At 30.0% G+C, this 24,058-nt stretch overlaps 1 pseudogene; it reads left to right on the top strand.

Annotated features, from left to right (window-relative positions):
- The first annotated feature begins 1,913 nt into the window (after window positions 1-1,913).
- Window positions 1,914-17,892, top strand: LOC150025435 (argininosuccinate synthase, chloroplastic pseudogene; annotated as a pseudogene).
- The last annotated feature ends 6,166 nt before the right edge of the window (window positions 17,893-24,058 follow it).

Here is a 24,058-nt window from a genome sequence, read left to right on the forward strand (position 1 = left end):
TTTTTTGAATATTTGATGTACATTTTTACCAAAGTTTCTACGTATTAAGTTATTTAAACACTAAAAAATTATAGAAAAATTACCATCGTACACCTTCATAGATTGTACCAATTGGTGCTCGAGATCGGTTCTATTGGAGAATTTTAACGTTGTTTAATATTTTTTTTTTTAAATAGTGCGTAGTTACCACTAAAAAAGGTTTTAACTATAGTTAAAAACATTTTTAAATGATAGTTTATTATTCAATTCCTCATTCAAAATTAAAGATTCGTATTGATGATTATCTATAAAATTGTTGTTATATATTAAGGCGAAAGTGAAAGATTTTTTAAAAGCAAGGTTTGAAGGGGTCTCTAAGTTCCACGTCAGGTTGGATAATGTTTGTTTTAATTCAATCTCTGGTGAAGATAATGCATTTTTGATAGTAGTTGTCACTAAAGAGGAAGTGAAGAGTGTTGTTTGAAGCTGTGATAGTTCAAAGAGCTCTCGACCTAATGGTTTTAATTTCAACTTCATTAAATTCTATTGAAACTATCTAAAGGAGAATGTTCTTTCAGCTGTGAAAGATTTTGTGGAAAGATGTATTTGACCTAGGGGGTTAAATACTTCTTTTATATGTTTGATCCCTAAGTTTGATAACTTGCAACAGCTTAACAAATTCAAACCCATTTTGTTGGTAGGGTATGTGTACAAAATTGTATAAAAGATTCTCTCTCTCATGTTGAAAAAGGTAATTGGTGATGTCATTGACCTCAGACAATCCTTTTTTTTAGAAGGAAAGGGGTTCTTGAATAGCGTTCTCGTGGCCAACGAAGTTCTAGATTAGCTGAAGAGGAAGAAGAAAAGTGGTGTATTTTTCAAGGTGGATTATGAAAAGGCTTATGACTCCGGGAGGTGGGATTTCATTTGTTACATGCTTGGAAGGCTCGAGTTCTATGAAAAGTGGATTTCCTAGATTAAATATTGTCTAGAATCAGCTTCAGTGTCAGTTCTTGTAAATGGGAGTTCGACTAAGGAATTTATCCCGAAGAAGGGCTTGAGGCAAGGTGACCCTTTAGCTCCATTCTTATTCCTTATAGCGACTAAAGGCCTAGTTGGGGTCTTCAGGATTGTAGTTGAGAAAGCTTTGGTTGAGGGTTTGGAGATAGGGAGAAAGAAGGTTAAGGTGAACATGCTTTAGTACACTGATGATACTTTATTCTCCTGTAAAGCCAACTTTAAAAGTAGTTTTAACATAAAGGTTATTTTGAATTGCTTCGAGTTGGATTCTGGTCTTAAGGTGAACTTCTTGAAGAGCATAATTCGTGGGGTGGGGGTCGATCAACCATCTGTTATCTGTTTTGAACCAATTCTCAATTATGATGTGATGAAAACTCCCTTCAAATATTTGGGGTTTCTCGTAGGGGGTGTCATATTAGGGTATGAAGTGGTTGATAGAATCAAGATCATATTAGGCATATGGAAGGATAAACTTGTCTCGATGGATAGGAGGATTTGCTTGATAAAGTCTGTTTTGTCGTCCATCCCTCTATTTTTCTTTTCTTTGTTCAGGATGTCGTCTAGTGTGATGAAGAAGATAATAAGCTTGCAGAGGAATTTTCTTTGGGGATGGGGGTCTGAAGGAAGGAAGATTGCCTGGGTTGTTTGGGATAAGGTTTGCGAGTCTCAAGAAGCAGGCGATCTTGGCATTATCAATATTAGGCTCTTCAATGTGGCCTTGATGGAAAATGGATCTGGAGTTTGAGTTTGGACAATGGTGGGTTGTGGAAGGAGATCATTGTGTCTAAGTGTGGAGGTCGGATAAGTCTGAATGAGCAGAGAGTCTCTAACAACAAAGTCTCTCTGTGGTGTAGTGGTTTGAAGGAAATCTAGAAGGCAGAAGAGTGGATAGAGAAGTTTGAAGACTGCTTTAAATGGAAGATAGGGAATGGGAGAAGTATTCTTTTTGGGAAGATAATTGGGAGGGCTTTGACGCCTTGAAATGTAGGTTTTCGAGGTTTTTCTCCTTGGATGCAAACAAAGATGTGTCCCTATCTGATTGTGGGGTCTGGGAAAATAACGTCTGGGATTGGAGGCTTAATTGGAGAAGGGGTATTTTTGTTTGGGAGGAGACCCAAGTTTGGCAACTCCTTGAGGTGGTACTTGGTTCAAATCCTGCTTCGGAGTCAGAGGATATATGGGTTTGGAAGGAAAGCGAGTCTGGAGTTTTTTTAGTCAAGTCTGCCTACGGTATTTTGAGAGGAAAGGTAGAGGGGGGAAATTCGCGGTTGTAGAACTTCTTCTGAAAGATTAAGGCTTTGCGTTCAGCCCATGTCACAACCTAAAGGGTGATTGAAAATAAGATTCCCTCTAAGGTCAATTTGGAGAGGTGTGGGGTTGTAGTCGAGAGCAACTTGTGTTGCTTATGTGGGGTTCATGAGAAGTCCACAAGTCATCTGTTTTTCGGGTGCAGAGTGACCTGAGTAGTTTGGAATATTTGTTATGCATGGTTAGGAGTGAGCTCAGTAGACTTGATTACGCTTGTCTCCCACTTTTTACAGTTTATTTTACTCGACGTGTCTATGTCTTTCAATCTCATCATGGGAAATATATGGATTGCGTTGGTAAGCGAGATTTGGAGGCATAGGAATAATTACATTTTTAAAGGTGGAGTGATTGACCATTCTGAAATTTTCTCCTTGGCACAATTAAAGATTTGGTCTTGGATCACATCAAAGTTGTCTTTTGTGAGCTTATCCTTCTCGGATTGGTGCCTAGAATCCTTGGTTTCTATGCATTGGATTAAAAACTTATGAAGGGTTTAGGTTGGTTGGATGTGTTTTGGTGTCTTTGAGGGGAGCTAGCTTTTGTGGTAACCTTGTGTGTTAGGGTGTTTCTGGTTGGTGTTGTTTATAAGGATTGGACCACCCCTTAAGTGAGCCACATTTATTTATTTTTTCTTACCGATAAAAAAAAAATTACATACTGTTATAACTAAATTTATGTGTTATTGTAGGGTACATAACGTTGATGATACAAATTTTCAAAACTATAATGTGTTCAACAACATAATCATTACAAACAATATAAATATAATTAAAATATATTTCAAAACTAAATAAATTACAATTTTTTAATGCAAACAAAATTAAAAGAAAAAAATATGAAAGGAAAAATGGTAAGCAGTATAAGAGAAACTATAATAGTTCACTTAGACATTTGTGGTGACAAAACACAAATCAAGATACACCGACGACACAATCAATGGATTTTGAAGAGTAACGACACAATAATTACTAATACAAAAGAGACATTTTATGAGTCTTATTGAAAGTTTTTTTTATATATATAATAATAGTTTGACATGCATTAGAATGATGTAAATTTACGTCGAATTAAATCTTCAACGTAAAAAAGTTTTTACGTTGGATTTGTACACATAAATTTATAATAATAAAAAAAGTTAACATTGACAATTTACGTCGAACCATACATTGTTTGGCGTAAATTTATGTCAGGTTTTGCATAGTTCAATGTAAATTTACATCAGATAATGCATGGTTCGACATAAATTTATGTCAAGTTTGGCACAATTCAACATAAATTTATGTCAGATAGTGCATTGTTCAACGTAAATTTTGGATGTTCTTTATTTAAGAATAATATTGGTTTTGACTTCAAACCAAAATCCGAAGTGCTGAAAATTTCAATAACAATAAATAAATATTTCAACTAAAAAATAGTAGAAAATCATCTAATCTAACCTAAAAAAATTATAAACAATAAAATAAAACTATATTATCTATACTGGAGAAAGAAAATAGCTGATTGTTCTATCAACTTTTGGATGTCATCTTGGGACATCAGATAAAGACTTGAAATATTTCACCCACATAATTATGCCATAATCATAAAGGTAAATAAAAAGCATCTTATGTTTAGGTATCTTACCTATATCCAGGAGTTAATGATAACTACCTAAATAATGGCTCTCATATAGTAAATCACATAGTAGCCACATTCAAATGAATTTGCTTTCCTATTACACTAAATTGAGAAATACTTGACAAAAATTATTTTCATATATCTTGAATATAAAATAATTTTATTGTATTAAAAGATTCTTAACCTTAGGGTAGATGAACTATAGTACCTTGTTTTGATGTTTCAACTTAAAACATTTGTGTCAGTCATAACTCAAAATTAAAACAAAGACATATGTTAGTTCAAATAAACTTATACTTGCAATGTAATGAAAAATGAAAAAAGTAAAATATTACCCTTGTAATAAGGTTTTCATTTCCTGGCTTGGTTTTCTTTAGAGCGAACAAAACTACACCATGTAATACTTAAGAATAATTGTAATCAACTGTTAGTGGGACTTACAGTGAATGAAAAAATTTAGTTATATAATTACCACAATTTAAAAAAATGTAGGTTAGAATACTAACCTTTCATATATGGAGCCAAGTAAATACGTCTCTAGGAGTTACTTATCCATGTTTGCATACGTAATACTGGATCTTGACCTTTATGTTCCTAGATTTTTTAATGGATTGAGGCTCAAGAAATTCATATATTTTTTTATTTGTCTTGCTCCACACTTAATTTTTCCATGTATCTAACATAATGAATTATAAGTTAAATGTAATAGTTATAATATGGAGAACAGAGACAACATTATGACTTACATGACTCATAGTTGTATCACTAAAATGTTTAACATGGAGGTTCCCCCAAGAACCTCTAATGTGTCTGGTAAGGACATGTACAAAGGAAAAACAATATTATTGATGCTAAATATATTTTTGTCCCAATGAAGCTATAATGGTTTCCTCGTCAACTTGAGTAATATGGTTGAAAGTTAAGATATTGTATCATCTTCGACTTATACCATGTCATCACCATCACTAACATGTACTTCCTTAACCTACTTACCACGACGATAATGATCCTAAATGAAGGAAAAATGTTAGTTCAACGTTAATATACACTATAACAATAATAAGTAAACAAAAAATATGTTGAGATTTGCTTGGTCAAATGTGTAGGCCAAGTAAAAAATGTGCCTAAAGCCTCCCCTACGAATTAGACCTCTATGTTGGGAAGAGGCACTTAGCAATAGTATCTTAAGCTTTATCAGCCACCACACATGTCTAGTTAGACTATAAAGGGAAAACATGGATGGTTAACCCTCCTTCTATTTGTCGTCCAAGTGTGACTAGAAGCGGGAGATCATCTTCAACATATAAATAACACTTGTTTGGTACATGTCAGTATGATCCCCCTGAGAGATTCACATTAGCAACATAACTCTCTTTCGTGCTCACTCGAATAACCTCAAGAAATGTAGGTGTTCCTTGTGTCAACTAATGAGAATTAAGGGACTATAACTTTTCATCAAACTCTTGTTGCAAGGATTGTTGAATTTTATTTAGTTTCTCTTCAAAATGCATGTCGATCCTCTGCAAGGCATCCTGACTACAAAAGTCAACGGTTCTCTGTGGTGGTAGACCGAAATAATCTCAGAGTTCCCACGAACCACCACAACTGCGCACACATATTGGATGCTCTTGTCTTCCTATGATCGTCATCCTAATATCATTTCGACCATAGGGAACAAATAAGCCATGTTTTTCCTACTTCACTAAGTAATCATGCAACATGTGAACAATACTTAAGTATAAACAATGCTTTTGGCCACCTATTTTTTTTCCACTGATGAACATATATTTATTCACACTCAATAGCTTTAATCATGGATTATTGGACTCTAATAATAAATAAATTCATTGTTTTAATTAATATTCATATAATTGATTTTATTTGGGCCTTAATTATTATTTTTGTTAATTTTGTGTTTTTAGAGTAAATGGTCTAAAGGAAGCATCTACCTTTGTGAATGGGCCAAACATGCGAAAATCCAAGTTACTTCTTGAATTAAAAAAAAAATTCTGAGAAGAAGGAGAAAATAAAATTTATAATATCTAAAAAATAAAATTGGAAACAAATCTTCTGTAAAACACAAGAATTATGAAAAAATGGAAACTGATAACAAAATCTAAACTACAATATTTTCCCAAGATCCTTGGAGCAGAAAAGGAACACAAGCATCAAGGAGAAATGGAGAGCTTCATAGGGTTTTCTTAGTTTCTTTTCTTCTTCGTAATTCTTTTATTTTGCCTTCACATGGAAGGCTAAACCTTTTTGGTTGTTTCCTTTGTAATTCCCCATTGAGTTCTCAAGTTTTGGTCAATAAAAGTTTCGCTTTTTAATTCTCTACAACAGTTGTTTTAATATTCTAATCTCCTGGAAAATTGCACTACAAGAAAAAAAAGTTTTAATAGAGGTTATTTAGTGGAGGTTAATATAACCTTAGGAATTGATTTAATTAATGGAGGTTTTTTCTAAAACCTCAACAAAATAACGGAGGTTTTTTAACCTTAGCTAAATTCCAAAGGTTTATTCTAAAACCTCAGTAAAATAACAGAGGTTTTTTTAACCTTTATTAATTTCCAAAGGTTTATTTTAAAACCTTCGCAAAATAACGAAGGTTTTTTTAACCTTCGTTAATTTCCAAAGGTTTATTTTAAAACCTCCACAAAATAACGAAGGTTTTTTTAACCTTTGTTAATTTACAAAGGTTTATTTTAAAACTTCCATAAAATAACAAAGATTTTTTTAACCTTCGTTAATTTCCAAAGGTTTATTTTAAAACCTTCGTTAAATTCTAAATATTTATTCTAAAATCTCATCAAAATAATAGAGTTTTTTAATTTTTTTTAAGTGTCAAAAGTTTATTATAAAACATCAATAAAATATTTTATATTTTCTCAATTCTTAATAAATAGATATAATTAAATTTTTTAGTGAGTTTAGCCTAAACTGGTATACATATTTAAATATGCTTTGAACTTAGGTCTTAGAGGTTGATTCCTTAATTGAAGTTAGAAGGCACTTCATTAATTGAAATTATTATTCAATTCTTAAAGATTGTTTTTATGAGTTTCAATAAGTAAAAATAAGTTGTGTGTGAAGTGACATTAACTTATCACATATATACATCATCATAATTTATTTTTTGGTTACATTTGCAGTATCAAATTTTGAAGAATCAGACACTGGAAACTATTCATTATAATAATATTAATAATAATATTAATAATAATATTTATAATAATAATAATATTTATAATAATAATAATATTTATAATAATAATAATATTTATAATAATAATAATATTTATAATAATAATAATATTTATAATAATAATAATATTTATAATAATAATAATATTTATAATAACAATATTAATAATATTTATAATAATATTAATAATATGAATAATATTAATAAATATTAATAATATTAATAATATGAATATAATATTAATTATAATAATAATATTAATAATAATTTTAATATAATATTAATTATAATAATAATAATGTTAATATAATATTAATTATAATAATAATATTAATAATAAGTTAATATAATATTAATATTAATAATAATGTTAATATAATATTAATATGTATAATAATGTTAATATAATATTAATATGTATAATAATGTTAATATAATATTAATATGTATAATAATGTTAATATAATATTAATATGTATAATAATGTTAATATAATATTAATATGTATAATAATGTTAATATAATATTAATATGTATAATAATGTTAATATAATATTAATATGTATAATAATGTTAATATAATATTAATATGTATAAATTATGTTAATAATAATAATTTTAATAAAAATGATAATATGACCAAAGAACTTCTCTGGTCTAGTGGTTAACTCTTCCCTGATTACTGGAAGGACTTGGGTTCAAATCCTGGTTGATGCCCTTTCTTTGCAATATTAATTGGTGGGTACTTGGGTTTTTATTTTACGGAGGTTATGAAACCTATGGCGGTAAGACCCCGTGCACCTTAACTATAGCTTCGCAGTGACAACCTTGATTGAATGTGTAGGATAGGTGGGAGGTGATGACACAGAACGACCAATCCTGAAAGACCACTCTTTCGTCTAAGGATGCCTAACCGCCGCACCGAAAATCGGGGGGGGGGGGGGGGGGGGGGGGGGGACACTGCGAGGTGGGTAGTTTATCTGGGGCGGATGCCTCCTAAAGAGTAACGGAGGTGTGCGAAGGTAGGCTAAAACCATTTTTTCTTGTAGTGTTGGTTTTTGTGAGAGGTTGTACTTGAACACATGATTCAGCATTGTTCTAATTAATTTATTGGGTGTGTGATTCAAGAGAGAGGAAATAAGTATTCCCATAGAGTATACACATGGAACAAAGTGGGTATTGATTAAACGAGTAGACAGATGCTTTACTGGTGAGTTTCAGTTGAATTAGATTAGAGCATGTTCAATTTGGTTTAACTCTATTGGAGGATTGAGAAATGAATAACCTTTAAAGAGCATGTGAATAATTCAACGGTGGAAGAACTTGGGATCAACTGCTTTTTATTTGCTATTTTAATTTCTTTTATATTTTCTGCACAACAATCTTAGCCCCTTTTTATCTTTATTGTTATTGCTAATTTTCAAGATAGATTCTAAACACTGATTTACTAATTTCACTACTGTATTCGTTGGGAGACGACTTGAGGTCATCTAACCACATCTATACTATCATCTTTCTAGCGTTAGACAGGTCTACGTTGGAATCCTCTTAATTTGTCAGCAAAACAACAACTATCACCCGCAATGAAAATAAAAATACGAGACAACAAAAAATTGTACATACAAATTTGTGTATGTATAAAAATTATAAAAGACTAACCTACGAAGATGCATCCTATTGACTAACACGAAATTGTATGCAATCTTCCTTAACTATCTTATACTTGCCACAAGGATTGTCATCTTTGTGCTTTTCGAACACGTACTTCAATGTAAAAAGACTCTTGAAACCTGGTGGCAATGGTTGATAAGACCTTTTTGTTAACTACCTCAATTTTTGGAATGTCAAAATTTTGTTATAAAAAAACACATAAAACACTAATCAATTGAGAATGTTAGATAATAACAAAATTAACTAATAAAGTGTTCAAAGAAAATGGTCTAATACTTGATATCCAACCACATGAGGTTTTCTATGTCTCCTCAACCTCATCCTATGATGGAATGATAATAGACACATTCATTGAGCTATCAGTCCCAAATAGTAGCTAAACTTAGTAGCATTTGGGTCTAACGACTTACCTGAACTACATGATCACCTTATATCCCTTCATCATGATCACTCCTAATAGCATGCATGTCATCCAATTTGTTGTCCACATCGACATGAAGTGCTCTTGATGAAAAAAATGATGTCTCATATCTAGAGATTCGTGAGTTCCATGCATGCTTCTTCCCTTTACGACCACTGACCACTTGTCATTAGATGGATTGTTGACATAAAATAATTTTCTTACTTATGTGCCATAATAAATGGTTCATTTGTATAACCCACCTTGTTTAGATCCACCAAATTAAACTCGTAATCGTTCGTCCTCACACCCATATTGTTATCTACCCATTTCACTTGAACATTGACACTCTATATGTTACATAATCAATTCCCCACATTTCATGTATGAATCCAAAGTAACTTATAGATCTTGTGATGGATTTTTTTACTTTAGAACTAGTAAAGTGCACTACCTCACTTGAATGATAACCCTACCATTTTGAACTCTTCTTTTGTCATCTTCTATCTTGGAATAGAAACATAACTTGTTAATGTCATACCCACCATATGTAATGACATCATTATTAAGCTCATGAGCAAGTCTCAATAATGTACCTCTCAACAATTAAAGCTTCTAGTTCATATTAATTTTTGCATATTCTTTTAACATCTTCATGTATCTCTAAAAAGATACATCAATCTCAGATAAACCGAGCCCCACAATCAAATCTCCCTTACCAAAATAACTATCAAATGCACCGTGATATCAAAAAATGGAAACGCAAAGTACATTTACATTTGACACAAGATTATAATTACTTCCTTTTCCAACTCATCTTACATTTGAGGGTTTATTACTTTCTTGCAAATGGAATTGAAGAACAAACATAATCGTGTTATAGCACCTCTAACAAAAGTAGGTAAGATGTCATGAATAACCATTAATAAAAGTTGTTGCATCAATAGATGACAATCATGAGACTTTAAACCAACTAACTTCATTTGTTGAATAAACATAAGGGTCTTAACATTTGAAAAGCACCCTTATGGCACTTTCATACCGCGTAAACACCGACAAAATCTTTGTTTTTCTTTTTTAGAAAGATTATGACAAGCTGAAAGCAAGGAAATGTGTTTTCCAAGTGATTGTGGATGTAACTCAGAATGTATACCCGTGCCAATCTTGTTTTGCTTTAACTTCATCTTGTCTTTCCTTTTATGTTGAGAAATGTCCCAATTACACTTTCGTAAACATATATTCAATACGCATCATATATATACAATGCATAACATTTACATTGCACCAATATAAAGGATTAAATAATATTGTTCATATCTTCCAAATGTTCTTCTCAGTGGTATTCTTTTGTGTCTTTTTGAACACAATGTTAATGTTTTTTTTTACCTTCTCATATACTTGTTGATCATTGTCCAAGTTTCAAGTTTCTTGACTTTGCACTAAATTCTGGAAATATTTCATCAATCTTCTTCCATTGTGGGGAATCAACTGTATGTCGAAGAAGATTGTCACATTTTCTTCCATTTTCAAGTCATGTGAGGTTCTTTGTATCCTCTTTATTGACAAACAATAATTTAAACCTAGGTATTATTGGCAAGTACAACAACACCTTAGCAAAGGGAGCCTCTATTTCTTCCTCACCACTACTTCCTTCTAGTTTGTTTTTAAACCGTGATAACCCACATGTGGGAAATACCTTAAATGCAACAAACTCATCTTTGTACAATACACAATAATTAGGTCTTGCATGTATTGTTTTGTACTCCAAAATCCCCATACATAGTATCTTCTTCACCTCATATTTGCGATTAGGTAACATGTTTTGTTTTGGAAACATTTCCTTCAATAACTCCAACAATTCAGTGAAACTTCTATCAATCCATCCATTCCTTACTTTTAAACTGAACAATTAGTTTTTGATATTCCTGTAAAGTTAGTGCATCTTTGATACAATTTTTGCTCTAAATCGGACTTTAAAGAATCATTCACATGAGCTCTTCCAAAATCTTCTCACCCACACCACTTATTATGTCATCTAAATGATTGTTTATCTCTTATTCATAATTTTCTATTGTTCCTGACACAGTAAGATTGTTTAATATTTCTTCGTGCCAATTCCATATTGTATAACTCTTCACTATATTGAAGAAGAAAAAATTATCACATATTTTCTCCCAAATCATGACGTATTGATAGGTTTTCCATTTTGGCAAGCAAACTCCAAGAACTTATCAACTCCAACTTCATACACTTCACTAACTTGATGTGCATTCATCCAACTTTACTCCATTACTATATATGTTACAAACTATATCATCATCAACCATGCAATATGAAATTCTCTCTTTTCTAATTGACGGTGCTAGCACATACAAACAAAATTTATTATCATAAATTTGATAAAAATATTTGTAGCATTTCACATTGGTCTCCAAAGTAAACAAAATGAAAGTAGTGATAAATCACTAGAGTCAAATATGCACTGGGAGAACAACAAAAAATGGTTTAAACCAAAATTTTATCAAATTTAAACATAAACTTACAATATGAATGTATTAACAAATTATGAAAAATAATTTTTCCAAACTGTCCAATTGAACAATTCAAGATTTAATACAAATTATTAGTGTTTAACCATTTGCACTAAATCTCAAACGGGAACTAAGTTCGCTCAACGCCTACATAAATAATACTTAATATAAATAAAATTAGTACAACAAAATGATACAATATCACTCAAACATATTACAATACATCTTACTTCTACAATCAATATAAACTTTCCTAAAATATATCATATAAATTACTTGTAATTTAATCTCTAAAATTATAATCAAACTAGTGATTTAATAATTAAGTTACTACTAGGGACTAAAATAATTAGTCCTTGTCATTTCTTCCATTCCTAAGTTTTAAATTTCAATTTTAAACATCTAATAAACATTAAACTATGCTAATAAATTAATTTTAACAATTAATTTCAATATTAAAAATTTCAAATTTATAAATCTAAATAACATAACACGATTTCAATATCAAGAGTAAGCAACAACAATTTAAGGGAGAAATTCATGCATTGTTGGGATTGAGATCCAAAAACAACCATGATATCAATTTAAAAGAAAAATGAGGTTTAAACCACTAACCTCAATGAAGAACATAAACTTAATCCAGCTAGAAAGAAACATCTAGTATGGAAAATTAGTCATAGAGCATGAACAAAATTATTCTTTGGGTTACTAATGGAGCCTCCAACTTGTTGCACTTGTAGTCGACGTTGGAGAAAGTAAAGGAAAATGTTGTTTTTGTGAGGAAAAAGTGAAGAAGAAAAAGTAGTGCAAAGGGTTTAAAACAAGTTTTGTGTCGGCGGATGACCAAACATCTAACTTAAATTTTGAATTTAAACTATATAAAGATTATGATGTAAACAAGTTAACCTTAATTACATAAGTATCACCACACATTTTTTATCATCATTTATGTTTTGGTCCAATGTAAATGGACTGACGTGAAACTCAACTTTGCACTAGTGAATGGTGAAAACAATAAGTGATTATGCAATTGCAATAGATACCCATGACAATGACAATAGAAGTCACAATGACAATTACAAAAGCAAAACAAAAATATAAAGAAAACCAAGAAAAAGGAAGGAAAAAAAGAAAGAAAAAATAGAAGAAATAGAAGAAAGATAAATATAAAGTATTTATTGAAACTACTATTTTGTAATATAAAAATCATATAATAGTTATTAAAAACAACTATAATCATATATTACATAAAAACAAATGTTATCATATTTATATGCTTAGTATTAATTATAAATCCACCTCCCTTCTCAAATTTATTTTATCGCGGCTAAGAATGAAATTAATAAAGAGGGGTATTTCAGGAATACCCCAATCCTTATACAAAATCAGTATTACGAAGCTTCCAACATGCATTAAGGGTAGAGTCATACTATACTCAAAACAGGATTGACAATACTAAAAACCAAAGCAAAACCTATTAACTCAAACCCCTTACAAGTGGTGTTCTCCTCTATTTGTAGTTCCAAAATTGAATCATAAATTATAGAAACACCAATGAAACCAGAAATTGCACCATATTACTCTTATTTCGAAGTTTGCTACATAGCTTATTTTTTCATACTAAACCAGAACCTTGTCAGTAAGCTTAGATTGTAACTAATCCATTGCACAAGATTTGACATAGAAACCTTATGCACAATTCTTACCTCCACCCACTTTTTACATCTTGATCTACTAGCCTAGCAATTACCTCCCTTCTTGGTGCACCTCATGTATACATTCTCCCTGCAGCATCGTGCTTATCTTCCGCACTCTACACCACTAAGCCTACAACCCTGCATACCTAACCACAATACCTTTCCAACCAATAGGCAAAGAACTAACATAAATATACAAATATAAGACAACCATATTAATTACTAATGAGAGGAAAGTAAAGATATTAGATATTGGAAAGTAGAGATGTGTTTCTATCCCAAAGATTAAAGTTTTGAACTCCAAACGTGTGCTGCTACTTCTTCAGTTCCTCCATACTGCAGATTCTCCTCACTTTTTAGTCACCACCTGCAACATACACCAAACCCTGCCCTAATCTAGGGTAGGACCATAAAAGTTATCATTTTTTTTATATAGCTCATACATATCATGGGATCCATACACCACTCAAAGTAAGGAAAGTTACCTTGGTGTTCCTTAATGTGTTAAATAATATTTTTACATGTGAAAGTTTTGATTTATAAACGTATTTTGTTAATTTATTTATGGTAATTTATTGGAGTAATGTTTTGTGTAAGTAACAAATTAATGTAACATTAGTAAACATTCATGAGGATGTAAATTTAATAAGTTAAAAATTTATTACACGATTTTAAAAGAAAAAAAAAGGAAGTGAAGCGTGTACGTGAGAGTTGTTTGCATTGGATATACAAAAATACCAATTTAAATTAAATAAAATCCTATGCAACTATATTTTATAAGAAGGTCAATTGTTTCACCTCTCTATTTGAAAATTCATTTTGTGTAACAAACATATTTATAGTTTTGTGTTTTATTGTAAGTATAAAATTAATTAGACTCGATAATTTAGTATATTATTTTGTTTATATATTAATTATTTTCACAAATAAAAAGTTTTGTGAAATGTAAATCAAATACGGGGATTTATTTATAAAATATCAAAAAATTATTTTATAACTATCATTTTACAACTTATTACAAATATAAGTTGTAATAAAATAATTGAAAGACATTGGTTGACGTGTGTTCTTATTTGAGGAGTTAGAATTGTCTATGTTTGACTTATTTGAGCTATTATTTTTTGGTGAAAGATTACCAAATTTTGAGTATGAAGATTGAGTAGTGGTCTATTTGTAAAAATTTTACCGATATCCAAATGAGTAGGAGAACTTAAAAATGTGTGAGTAATTAAGTAAGAAAAATATTAACTTAAATTAAATATTACATGAAACTATATTTATAAACTTTTGAGCTTACAAAATATCTAATTAACTGATATTTGTTGTTGGATCTCAAATCGATTCCAACAATAATAAAAGTTAGTTTTCAAAAGTGTCTGTTCGATCAACAGTTAATATCGTAGGTGAATATATATTATCGATATTGTTTTATATTGTAGCACACACATTTTCAAAATTCGAAAATCCAATTTTAAAATAATCAGACTTTTATTTTAAATTCGTGATCATATTCAAGCTTGTAAAAGTGAATTCTATATTTCATGACTAATCATAAATAAGATTTTGCGACCTCCTCTTAACTCGATGGTCCGAGTTTACATAATTCCATAGTCCAAACTTGTTATAATTAAAATACAATTTAAACGGTAATCATTATTATTTACGACATGCAATATATAAAGTTTGATCATGTTACGTGCCAAAATATATGATAGCTACATACTCAGCGACCTATATTAAATTATGAAAGTCAACCCCATTATTCCAAGTTAAGTTTGTTATTATCTATTATTTTATGTTATGATTTGTAAATATATATAATAAATATTTCTCATCACATGTCATAGTATGGAACTTGTTCTTCTTCTTATGTCACTTGAAATACGTATTATATGTATTTAATTAAATCACTTTCGTACTTGAAAGCGGCTCTAATTTATTAATAGTTCCATGTGTTCTTTCTATTTCATGACTTAATCCTTTTACTTTTAATAATTTGAATTAAAAGTAAGTCCATACTTTGCCATTATTCTATAGAATCGAACTGCCATTTTTTTATGAACTTACAACAACAAGCTATTTTGTGCGTGTGAAAGTTGGCAGAAAAGCTTCCTATATCGAAAGAAAGGAGCGGTTATATATATATATATATATATATATATATATATATATATATATATATATATATATCATGAATAAACTCATATTTACCCACATTATTAGGTGTTTTTGGACTATTACATAGACTTTTTAGTTTCTAAGTCTTTTCTACATAGTTTGCATAACAGATAGTTTGCATAACAGATAGTTTGCATAACAGATATAGGCTTTTTTTTTTGTTATGTTGTTGTGTTGAATGTGATTAGGTTTGGAGTCATTTTGTTTCTTTTTGTATATATAAGTTGGAGTATTTCATAAATTTATTTCTTAATTTATTTTATTCACTTGTCAATAAAAAAATCATGTTTAAACATAAGATCTTTTTGGAAAGATTCTAAACCACAATAAACACATTCTATTAGAGGCTAACACCTAATCCAAATAAGATCAAACCAAAGTTTCTAATGTTAGGATGTGACAACATTTGCTACCAAACAATAAATCTCTTCTTTCATATATTTTACCATCAATATAAAATGTAGGAAGACATATAACATATATAAAACATTCTATCATGACATATCATCATTACCATGACAACAAATCATCCTTGAGCAAGTTCCTATCATTCGACAACCTCATTAATATAATCAAGATAACTCCCATTTTCGCTTGAGCGATACATCTATCGCTTGAGTGAAATGCAACCCAAAAGCATCACCCTCCTAAGGCCCTCCCTTCTCCATCAACCACCTTATCACTTATGTGTTGGTCTCTTAAGCGAAATTTAATTTGTTGGAATAAATCCAACAAGTTCCAGAGAACTCTTACACCTCTTTTGGCAACTTAAGTGCCCAACTCAAAGCTTGAGTGCCCAAATCACATGTCAAGTATTGACATACATTTAGGACACATATGTATTGCCTTAGCTACACTTAAGCGTCCAACACAATGCTCAAGGCATAAGACATATCGCTTGAGCATCCTTTCCAACGCTTGAGGTGATATCTTTCCAAATGAGAGAAAATAGTCTTGACATCTTTCTTGCTCAAGTTGTAAGCCATTTCTTAAGTTATATAGTAAGTAAATTAAGTGACCAACATATCGTCTAAACAACATAAGACAATGAGTACAATGATTGCATATTGAACCTTGCTTGAGCAACAACTAACCCATAGCAAACTCAAACAACTCTAACAAAAGATTTCCAATTGTACATGGATTTTTACCTTCCTTAGTTCATCAAGGAGTTAATCTAAGACTTGTATCCATAAATATATCATCACAACAACTCCATAAATCTTGTAACATGCATATATTTTACATAGTATCAACCTTCATGCATTACATACAACCAACAACTATCATATTGTAAAATGTGAGATATTATTTTTCTTTAAATGGATTGGAGAAAGCTTTAAAAAATCAATGTTGGATAATTCTTCCTAAGACTCCAATCAATTTAGCTAAACCCTCACAAGATCAACCATATACTGACAACATTCTCTATCGACCATCCATTCAAGAAAAGGAGAATGAAAGATAAAAAAAACTTATATATGGTTGATATTACTTACCAAAACTAACCTCTGATCGATCCAAAATCATCAACACCTCACTAGCTCCACATAGCTTAATTTGGTATGGAATCTATTGTCAAAAACTCACTTGCAATAGAGAAAATGTAGAGAAAAAAAAAGGATTTAGAAAATTAAAATTTTAAAATGAACTAAAAAATAAATGTCTTATTTTTTTTATAATCACCAGTTTTTAAAATATATTGAAACATTATTAGGTCTTACAATATTAGTGGCTTATAACTATATTACTATATTAGCTGATGCTGTTTCCTATGGGTGTACAGGGAAAGGAAATGACCAGGTTCGATTTGAGCTCACTTTCTTTGCTCTAAACCCCAAGCTAAACGTCGTGGCTCCATGGAGGGAATGGGATATTACAAGGAGAGAAGATGCTATCGAGTATGCTAAAAAGCATAACGTACCTGTTCCTGTGACAGAAATCCATATATAGCAGGGATAAGAATCTCTGGCACCTTAGCCATGAGGGAGATATTTTGGAAGACCCAGCTAATGAGCCCAAGAAGGACATGTACATGATGTCTGTAGACCCTGAGGATGCTCCTGATCAAGCAGAATATGTGACAATTGGGCTAGAATCGGGGCTTCCTGTTTCAGTCAATGGGAAGAGGCTTTCACCAGCATCATTACTTGCTCATTACTTGCTGAGCTTAATGAGATTGTTGGAAAGCATGGAATTGGCAGAATTGACATGGTTGAGAATCGGCTTGTGGGTATGAAGAGCCGGTTTTATGGGGTTGAGTTAGGCTTAAAGTCCACTTCGTAATATGGTATCAGAGCCATTTCGAGCCTATCCTAGCAAGTATTTGTTGGGCCTATCGTGCCACCCGCTATCGGGCCGCTATCGGACCACCCATAATAAGTTGTCCCACGCACGAGCTTCTATCTATCACTCTCGGCGTGAGGGGGGTGTGTTGGAGATCCCACATCGACTAGAGATAAGGACATTTCATTGTATATAAGTGGGTGCAAACCTCAACCCTATGAATCAGTTTTATGGGGTTGAGTTAGGCTTAAAGTCCACTTCTTAATACTATCTAAACATTATCACCCTTCAATTTTAACACAGGGTATCAAACATGTGTTAATCCAATTCAATTGAATCTCATCAGTAAAACATATTGATGTATGTAATACCCCACTTGTATCCATGCGTGTACTTGGGATGTTTCTCTCCTCTCTCTTGAATCATTGATGAGTGTCATTATTCAGTGAAATTTCATGAAAAAGGTTATACATTTATTGATTTGAATTTTTCATTAAGCTATGACTCCACCCTAATTTGAAAATTTAGAATTTAATAATATATTTTTGAGTTATGATATTAATAGAATTATTTATTCCCGATTTTGTGTTATTTTTAGGAATTTAAGGAGAGATGAAGCAAAGAGATATATTATGAATAGAGATGTCACTTAGCCCAAGCCCAATTAAGTTAAATAAGGACGTAAGGTAGAGAGAAAACCCTAGGAGACCGCCGTTACGGAGTAACGCTTTGGATCTTCTTCTTTTGCTTTCAATCATCTTTTAGAGCATGATGTAATGACTACAATGAATGGCTAATTCCTTTCCTTTGAGATTGAATGTAATCGTTTCAAACTTGTATGTATTGATGTGCTATTTATCATCTATAAAATTACGCTCTTATTTTGATATTGTTATTTTCATTTTATGCTTAAAGCTTGAATTTTTAGTCTTTTAGATCTTTGAAATTGACTGTGAAGTATTTTTGATGATGTGACTTAAATGAGAATACTTGATTTGTTTTAATCCTAGGAAAAAATTATTATATATCAAATGCTTTCTAACATCTTTTCTTAATGATAAGAACTTTTGCTAAATAGTTGAGGAATCAATGTTTAGGAGATGATCTTAATAATTTCATATGTGAATCAATATGAATGACTCTTTTTGTTGCATCAATATCAATTAAGTAAGAATGTTGTATGTTTTTATTTACTGAAATAAAAAGGAGTGAGAAAGATCAACTTCAATCCTAAAATTTTTCATAACTCTGTTTTTATTTAAATTACAAGCAAATTTCATTTAAACAATACTCATATACCCTGAATCAATTTATTGCACACATTCTAATATCTAGTGAATGCTACACATATATTAATAGAACTATTCCTTGTGGATTCGATATCCATTTTTTTGAGACAAATTAATCAGAACAATGTCAACTATAACTAAGTTGGCATTATTTTTATTTATGTAACTTGATGTCGAATAGGGTGAGCCTAATAGATGATATCTTTAACATTTGATATCTTTAATATTTATTATATTTAATATTTGATATCTTTAATATTTGATATCTTTAATATTTATTAAAGTTAGTGTTCGCTAAGTTGATGCTAATTTACATGTTATAAATTTTTTAGCCTTCGTGAAAAGGAATAAAAACCATAAAATTGTTTTTAATCCAAAGACTCGGATTTAAAGATGATAAATCTCCTCTTTAGAATTTTTCTCTCTCACTTTCTCGTCTCCTTCTCTCACACTCATCTCCTTCTCTCACACTCATCTCCTTCTCTCAGTCTCATCTTCTTCACTCACACTCATCTCATTCATTCACACACATATCCTTTATTCACATTGATCTTTTTCCCTCACACTCGTCTCCTTCATCATTACAATTTTTTTCTTGCTATTTTATTTGGATGAAAAAGAAGGCATTATACCAATTGATAGCTAAAACCTTGATAGTTAATTAAATATCAATTTAGAAACTAATTTAGAAATTTCATTAATAATAGAAACTACTTTAGCTACCAATAATTTTTTAGTCTCTAAAACAATATCTAATTTAGTTAATATAGTTACTAATTATTTTTTGTCAAAATAATAGTTTTTATTCAATTATTTTATTGTAGTGATATATTATTAAACAAATAATAATTTATTAGTGAAACGATTTACCTTAAACACTCAGATCTCACTTTAAATCATTATTCAATATTAAAGTATTTTTTTAAAACAGAAAATGGTTGGTATAAGAAAACTTGTCCTTTTCATTACTTCGCTATATAACTATTTTTTATATAATAATTTTATATTGAAATAATGTTAAAAACTTCTACTATGTTTAGGAATATCTTTCTAGAGAGGAATAATCGAAGGAGAATGGATGGCATGTTAATGTGATGAACATGAATAAACAGTTTTTAGATGATTTTGTAACTTACTATCTTACGCCGTGGCGAAGCTTGAGTCAAACATTGTAATCTGATTCTTATAAAACTAAAACGGTATCAGAAAATTTCAAGGTCTATAAATCCAATAAGGTCTATTTGATGAAAGTCAATTGTTTAAAAAATAAAGGGTGGCAAGTCAACTCTTTAACCCATTATATTAAAGTAGGATAAACAAAGTCAATAAATTAACTATGGAATTCATCATTTAAAAAATATGGTAAAAGGGTTAATTAACTACTCATATATATGTTGGGGGTTTAGGCAGGATGCACAGAGATGTTTAGAAATTATGGGAGATAAAAGGATTTTTTTTCTATTTTTTATTCTGAAATAAAAATTAGTTAAAAAACTTTTATAAATAAATATATCTAATGAGTCACTCTGAATATGTAAAATAATATATTTATATAATATATTCCTTGATATAAATAATATTAAATAATATTTGAGTAGTTTTAGTTTAAAATAATGATTCCAGCGATAACAATCATAACATTAAAGCTTCAAAAAAAGAAAAAAATCATTATAAAATTTGTCAATACTATTTTACAAGAAATCAATGTATTTTAAAAAAATATGATGTAATAGTTGGGTGAAGTTTATATTTCTCACTATATCTTCATTTAAAAAGTTAAAATTAATAATCTATAATTTTTCATAATTTAAAAGTAATTAAATCATATTGGTAGCCCTAAATTAGAAGCAAATTCTGTTTTGGTTTTGAAATTTTAAAAAAGTACATTTTGATTTCTCAAATATTTTAAAAATGTGTTTTTAATCTTTGAATTCAAACAAAAAGGCTTAATTAATATTTCATCCCATGAGGTTAAATTCAATTTTGTCGCTGAGTATTTAAAATCTTGAATGTAATCTCAACTTTTTTTAAATGTACTTTTTTATTTCTCAAAGTGGTACACATGGAATTTGATTTGGCACAACTTTATAATTTCATTTGGAACACATCATTTGTAAGCATGTGCTAAGGTGAAATTTTTGAGTGTTTCCTAAACATTGAATAAGAATGAATTAGGGATTGTTCTTGAAGGACTAATTGTGAGATTTGGAGAGTGATTTTGTGCATTGTAGTGGTGACGATTACGCTATTCACTACAAGAAAAACGCGAATTACATACAAAATATTACATACGATCAAAATCCGTATGTAAAATCAACATTACATACGGATTTTTTCCGTATGTAATTAAATACGGATTATATTCGTATGTAACTTTTGGCACAATGGAGCGGGAAGGCAGGTTCCTTCAGATAGCTCAAAGAAAATTTAACCACTACACCAAGCAAATGCTTTAGTATGATTATGATTTTTATTATACTTATTATTATTAACAATATTAATATTAATAATATGAATATAATATTAATAATATGATTGCAATATTAATAATATGAATATAATATTAATAATATGAATAATATTAATAAATATTAATAATATTAATATAATTTATTTTATTGTTGATTATGATAATGAGAGTGAAGAGGATGAGTGTGATAATCACTTTTGCATGTTGAGGATGAGGGTCATGCTGAGAGGATTGATGTGAAGGAAATATTGAAGTTGAAATCCTATATGGTAAATATGTGTGTGGAGTAAGTTGTACTTCCAAGATAAATAGAAATAGAAGCAAATTATGAGGATGATTTAAAGCATTGTGCTCTTTATCAAACAATTATGATTTAGAACCAATAATCACAATTCTTGACTCATAATGGAAGAGCTTTCACATCACTTTCCTTTATCCTCAAACAAAAAATTAATTTCCCAAGACACTTGAATCTCAATCTTAGCAAGAACTTTGTAAACACATCTGCAAAATTCTCCTTTGAGACTATTTTCTCCTTTCTAACCACCCAGACTCAACAACGTTTATCACAAAGTGTAGTCTAATGTTTATGTATTTGGCCCTCTTGGGGTAAATGTGATAATTAATTACATGTATGACATTTTGAGTATCACAATGAATATTCACAAGTCCTACATCCCCTTTAACCATAGTGTCTCCTTCACCCCTTCTGTGAGTGTGATATATTTTGTTTGGATAGTAGATAAAGCCATCACTAATTGTAGACTAACTTTCCAACAAATTGCAGTTCCAAACAATGTAAAAACATATTTTTGGTATCAACATTCCCTATATAGTCTGCATCCACAAACTCCTTTATAACACTTCTGCAATGGGTAGACCATATATACACTATACTAGACAATACTATTCCATTCAAATATCTCAACACCTACTTCAAAGTCTCCAGTGAGCCCATATATATGATCTACTATGAACATGCTAACAATACTAACATTCGTCAGATTCAGTTTGTTTCACATCATCCCATACATGATGCTCCCTAGTCCCTTAACACGTGGAATAGTTTTTATCTCCCTCCTACCTTCCTCTGAACTAGGAGCTTGGGTAATTGAGAGCTTAGTGTGATGTATCAAAGGTGTGCCACAAATTTAGATTCATGCATCCTAAACCTCTACACCATGTTTCTCAAGTATCCCTACTAAGATAGACACAATACCACAATCGTTTGATCCTTCTATACATGTCCATATCTATTCCCCTCTCGGGACCAGGATTCTTCATCTCAAACTCTAAGCTTAATTTTTCTTTGAGCTACTTATTTCATTTTTATATTGGATGACTCTAAGGATATCAACTACACATAAGAGCATGAACAACACAAATATTTCTTCTCTTTTCAAGATGTAAACACAATTATCATAATTGCTCATTTCAAATCTTGTCTCCTTTATGAAATCATCAAATCTCTTATGACACCATCTTGAACTCTATTCCAAACCATACAAAGATTTCTTTAAACTCATCGAACTGTTGTATTTGAACGATTTCTATTTCATGTAAAAAAATTGTCTTAATATCTAAGTATTCCATTTCCAAATTATATCAATTTCAATATAATTTTGTTGGATATAGAGAAATACATTAAAATTCATTAATTTTATTTATTTATTTTGACTATATCTTTTTTATTTTTCCAAACTCAAGGAATCGATATTATACTTTATTTCTTAATCTATTTTTCTTTTTTTATTTATTTTTAATTTTTTTTATTTCTTTTGTCTCAACTAAATATACCGTGTTTGGTTTAGATTTTACATATGTAGGCCTTTTATTTAATAAAATAACTAATTCTGTTTTTTATTTTAATTTGAGTATTTATTGAGAAATTGTGCTAAATCTATCCATTAGTGGGATAAGGTGAAAAACTACAAAGCCACACAATAAAGAGAGATTCGTAAACGTTTTATTAATATTTATCTTTTTTTAATATAATAACAAAGAATAAAAAATAATATTAAAATAATGAATAGAATAAAATAAATAAGATATCACTAATAAATAAACTTAATGAGATGATCTTACAGTGGCCATTAGTAGTAATATTAAATAAGAATAAATCTATTAAAACAATATTAAACTAGACTTTAAAAATGTGAAACATCAATCATTATGAGATATAAAAAGAAGTCTAAATGATGTAAAGATATAAGAGTGAAGCAGTAATATTTCGAAGTTTAAATACTTTTTGGTCTTTAAATATGGAGTAAGTTTACTTTTAATTTTTTATATTTAAAATTAATATTTTTAATTGTGTGTATGCATTTTGCTGATATGACTCAATTACAAACAAGCAATTACAAATTGTTACACGCTAACGTACTTCAATTTTGTATTATTGTTGTAA

This window comes from Phaseolus vulgaris, chromosome 8 (assembly GCF_051622355.1).
Source record: "Phaseolus vulgaris cultivar YP4 chromosome 8, ASM5162235v1, whole genome shotgun sequence".
Taxonomy (NCBI): Eukaryota; Viridiplantae; Streptophyta; class Magnoliopsida; order Fabales; family Fabaceae; genus Phaseolus; species Phaseolus vulgaris.